This window comes from Sciurus carolinensis, chromosome 7 (assembly GCF_902686445.1).
Source record: "Sciurus carolinensis chromosome 7, mSciCar1.2, whole genome shotgun sequence".
NCBI classification, from domain to species: domain Eukaryota; kingdom Metazoa; phylum Chordata; class Mammalia; order Rodentia; family Sciuridae; genus Sciurus; species Sciurus carolinensis.
In genome coordinates this window covers 60484105-60489786 of record NC_062219.1, presented here as the reverse complement: position 1 = coordinate 60489786, position 5682 = coordinate 60484105, and the positions used below count along the sequence as shown (strand labels likewise).

General features: G+C 30.0%; 1 non-coding gene across 1 annotated transcript; it reads right to left on the bottom strand.

Moving 5' to 3' along the window:
• Positions 1 to 4615: 4615 nt before the first annotated feature.
• Trnat-ugu (transfer RNA threonine (anticodon UGU)) lies at positions 4616 to 4692 on the bottom strand. Its single transcript has one exon. It is a non-coding gene; the product is annotated as a tRNA-Thr (tRNA).
• Positions 4693 to 5682: the final 990 nt, after the last annotated feature.

Genomic DNA, 5682 nt, shown 5'->3' with positions numbered 1-5682 from the left:
AGACCATCATATTTTAAATGTCAATTCTCTAATGAATTGATGTGTTCAGAGTAAGTTTAATAGGTATGTGTCTGTGTACCTTCTCCTCCAAATTTAGAACTTTTATGATTACATTGAGTCTATCTAAATAATTTAAGAAAATCTCCCTATATAATGTCAACTAATTAGCAACCTTTATTGCATCTTCATTATAGCATAGTCATGCATACAAACAGCATGCTGCAATCAAAAGATTAATAATTAGCATTGATATAATATTGAGCAAAATATCCCATGCAAAGAGTGTATGCTATATGATTCCATTTATATAAATGAGTTTCAAAAACTGTCAAAACAAATTAAGTTACTAGAATTCAAAATATTAGTTACTTTTTGGCAAAAGTATTACATAGGAGTTAGAAAGAGACTTTTGAGAGTCCTAGTGATATTCTAGATCTAATAGATGTTCTAAAATCAGTTAATATTCTAAATAATCCAAAATTTAAATATTCACAGGACAGTTCATGTAAGATTTCTGAAGTTGATCATGCATATGTTATGCATTATACTTTGAAAAATAATTTCAAACTTTTCCATGCCAATAAAATAAAATGTAAAAGTCTAGGTTTTTTGGAGTTTTTCAGGAAAATTGTTGTACAGGAATTAAAAGTCCTAAAACGTGTATAAATATAAAAATACATTCAAAAACATCTTGATGATTAGATCTTTTTACTCTTAAATTCTGTGAATTGTTATATTTTTATTTAAGTGAAATATAAATTTGATTCACAGCAAACTTTTTCTTTTCCTTAATAACTATATGTGTTCAGTAGATATATTAATTTTTTGCTGCTATAAAAAATCATCACATTTATTAACAATTTTTTTAAATTTTCTGTTTTGTAGATGAAAGATGCTTCATGAGTCTGTTTCACTGAGTTAAAACAAGGTGTCAGAGAGACTGCGTCTGATTCCTCACCTTTCCCAGCTTTTCAGACTCCACGGATTTCTGATTCTTCCCCAACTTCAGAGTCAGCAGTAGCTGGTAAAATCTTTCTCACATTGTGCTAATCTTATTAGGAAACTGTCTTCCTCTTTCACATTCTAAACCCTTGTGATTACATTGGACCCACTCAGAAAATCCAACATTATTTCTGAATGTTAAAATCAGCTGACAAGAAACTTTAATTCCATCTCCTGGCTTCTTCTTCCTTCACAGTTTGAGGTAACATTGTCACAGTTTCCAGGTTTAGGACATGGACATCTTTGGGAAGTTATTATTCTGTCTACTATAGCAGGTATATGAGGTTTCTCTTTGAAAATTAAGTCTACAGTGTAAAAATGTAACATGTCATAGTTTATTCACAAAGTCTAATTTTATATTGTTAACCCTGATTGCTCTCTATAGTTAAATTGATTTGTTAGCCCATGAGTGTGGAAAACAAATTACCCTATAAAAGTTTAATATGTACCACCTTGACTTTTTAACATAAAGATATTTCAACACCCTGAGTAAAAGAATAAAAGATCTTAACATATCTGTCGAGGAATGCTAATGTTGACCTTTATATTTCCACTTCTGTGTTTATTAAATTTTTCATTGATATTTATCTCTATCTTTCTAATTCCCTAATTTCCATAAAATAGTTCACACATATTATTAATTAGAAAATGCCATTGGTATCATAAGAATATGATAATTATGTCAAATGTCTGTGATTTCATTATAAAGATAAAATCAATTGTTTATATAAATTTCTATTAATAGTGTTTTACTCCTAGATAATATTATTCAGGAGTTCTCAGAAAATGTTTTCTGAAGATCACATGACAGTATTCATTTGCTGGAAATCAGACACTAGCCACAGTGACATTTAACTTTTATTTCTAATTTTAGTGGATTTTGTTACTCAGTTCTGAACAGGGACTGACTATATACAGCTTCTCAATGAAAAGAATTATTGAAAATGAGACAAAAGAGATTTAAATAAGAGAGTTCTCCATTTTAGAAAACCCTATAATAAAGAACTACATAATTATTCTGGAATTACTATTACCCAAGAAGTGTGGAATAATTTTAGTGTGGGCCACACTGAAGAGCATCATGTGGAACTGATTCACAGACATAGTTATGATCTTTTGAAAATGAAAAGTGACCCCTCCAGCTTACTAAATAGCACTTGAGTTTTAGGAGAAAATTAAATTATATCATGTAATATGCTTTTAGTTCATTTATACTGAATATATTTGTATGCATGTGTATACATCTCTCATAAATATATAATAGATATTTCACACATGTAATATATGTATGGTGGAACAATAAATGGTGTGTCAGATACAGGATAGTTATAGCAGAAATTTCATTGCCTTTTTGTTTATTTTAATATGGTTTGTTCTTTGTTGAAGTACAAATAAAAATCTTATATTTTATGTTTTAAATATTGAACATTTCAATATTTACCTAAACAAACAAAGAGTACATAGACTTTTCTGTCAGCATGATCCTTTATGGAGTCTGTTTCCTTGTAAGTTTAAAAGTTGTCTTTGGGAAGTGGATTTTATTGGACTATTAATAGAAGTTAATCTATCTAGGGGTGCCTGTATTCTATCTCTGTTCTTCAAAACTTTCCTTCTTATGTCCAGAGAAAAATATGTGTCTTTACTCATAATAAATGCTGACCATGACAATGTTAACATTTAATTAAAAAACAATAAATAGATTTTTAATGTTGGTTCTTCCTGAAGGCTGATTAAAGGGAAGGAAATGACATAACCAGAAGTCATCTCTTCTGGAGCTTAGAGGAAATTAACCATGCCTAGGAAAGTATCATGAATAGTTGTATAACCTTATGTAAACCTTGGGAGCTAGGGAAGTGTATCCACGACAAGGAAAAATTGTGTTATATCTTGCCAGGTGGATCCATTTCCACGCAGCAGGGTCATCTTCTGACAATCTATTTTCTTCTCTATCATTGTTCCACTACTGCTGAAGACCACATAATCACTCCATGAATGGTATGCTTGTGAATTTTTAATAGCTTAGAGATTCTGGTCATGGTGTGTAAGTAAGTCTGGATTGAAGAAATGGAGGCATATTTATTATATTCATTTATTCACCCAAATCCTTAAGTAAGTCTTTTCTTTCTTTTTGTTTGAAAATGAGTAGTAAGAGATCGTTCTATAATATTAGAAAATGTGAAATATGATGTCTTGTAGGTCAGAATCTCTCATTTAACTTGCAACTTAATGGTTTTCCATTTCAGGAAAGGCTCAAGAAATAGATATTTCTTTTGTCATCTTTATTCTTCTACAATCATGCAGCACATATTATGCATTCCACTGTTCCAGTACACAGGCAATGTCGCTTTTCATTTGGATACTTTCCATGTATGTTGAATGTTTATCCAAGCATTATATTTTTAAAATACCCCGATAAATCTTCAAATTACTCTGCCAATTACATTGACCACAATTGACATTTGTTAATATGTTTAATGAATGAACTTAAAATATTTTCTGTTCTCATTGAAATGACAGATACATTCATCCTTCCTTCATTCTTCCATGAAAGGTTTATTGAGCACCCAAAATTTTTCAGATACTATTATAATTTAGTGATGCCACATTGAGCAATACAAAACTGTCCCTATTCTTACAGTGTTTAAGTTCTCATGTGTGAATTGAATAGTAATTGATAAATTTAAATAATTGTCACTGGGGGAGAAAAAAGAATTGCAGGAATCTGTGAAACCTATGGGAAAAATTGATATGTTTTTAAAATTGTTATGTTTTTAAGGTAGTCCAGGTAGATTTCTTTGATTAGGAGACATGAGCAGAGGTCTGACAGAAGGTAGAGAATAACTGACGTGACTAACTGGGAGAATGTGTTCCATGCAGGGAGAAAGGCAAAGAGATAAATTTAACAAACTATGTGCCAGATCTATATACTAAAAACTGTATTAATATATCTATTTAAAATGATAAAAAGTATAAATAAGTACATGAAGAGGATTACTACCCTTATGGCTGTTCACACTCATCAATATTATGATGCCAGTTCTCCCCCAAATGTATCTACATATTTGACATTACACAAATAAAAATTCCTGAAAGTCTGTTTATTTTAGAAATTGACCACCTCATTCTAAAATTTATATAGAAAAACCAATAATTCAACACCATAAAAACAAACAGATATGAAACAAAAACCAAAAAATTGTTAAAGAACAACTTTTGAAGAATCATGACTAATTTTGAAGAATCATAACTATAGTGATTCAAACAGTGTTGTATTGATACAAAGGGAAACATATGGACCTTTTGGACAGATGAGAACATAAGCAGATTTCTCTAATTCATCTTCTATCCCAAGGGGAAACCATGTGGCCTTTAACCTTTAAATGTAATGGTCTAGGTTTTTTTTTTTAATTTTCTTTCTTTTCTTTTTTTTTTTTAGTTAGCCAACATGAAATTTAGAAAGTTCCTTTACATTCCTAGTTTGCTTAGTGTTCATCATGAATGGGTATTGATTTCATCAAGTTTTGTTTCCTCTATTGACATATGCATCTTCTTTTTTTAATTATGGTGAATTACCTTGAATTTTTTTTTTTTTTTTTTTTTTTTTTTTTTTTTTTGGCGGGGCTGGGGATCGAACCCAGGGCCTTGTGCTTACAAGGCAAGCACTCTACCAACTGAGCTATCTCCCCAGCCCCATTACCTTGAATTTTTAATGTAAAATCAAATTTGCTTTCCTTAAACAGATTTCACTTTGCCATGTTGTATTATTAATTTTATAAATAACTGAGTTTGATTTACTAATACCTTCCTTTATTGGTTAAAAGTCTTGAAAATTACTCTTTTGTGATTTTCTTCTGAATTTTTGTCTGGTCAAGGTGATACTGGTTTCATAATATGAGCTGGAAGTGATTCATCTTAATTTTTCTGTGAGTTTGTGTATAATTATTATTATTTTTCCTTAAATGGTTGATGCTGTTTTTATTAGTAAGATCATTGTACTTGCATCATACTTTCTCTTTGGAAAGTCTTTAAATTATAAATTCAATTTAACAAATACAAGAATATTTAGATTTTTATTTGTTCTTACATTTTATTGGCAATATGCATATTTTGAGTAATGTATCTACATACCTTAGCCAAAATTTGACATATTTTTTTCTCTAAAACACCAAATAATCAATGTTTTAGACTTTGTAGGCTAAAATTCAACATGAATATTACTAATCAGATATGTTTACAACAAGACATAAAATAAATAAAAAAATAACAGTGATAATAGTGTTTTCATGAAAGGTCTGCTAATACAAATTGACAAATTGAATTAAACTCTTTTCTTATAATAAATCTATAAGTATTCTGAGTCCTTATTAAGTATTCAACTTGAAATGCTATAAAGTGATAGATATTTCACTGCCATTTGTGGTGCATAGATTAGTGCCATATACTGAGAGCACTGTGTAGGGTTTGTACAAATATCTATTCGACTCTAACGTTGTATCTTAATAAGTGATATGTAAAATATATAAATCGATTGGTGTGGCTGTGTTACAATGAGGCATAATTTAGAGGCACAGACATTTGATTTTTTTTTTTTTTTTTGGTGGAATAGATTGAACCCAGGGACACTTGACCACTAGGCCCCATCCCCAGGCATTTTTTGTCTTTTCTTTAGAGTCAGGGTCT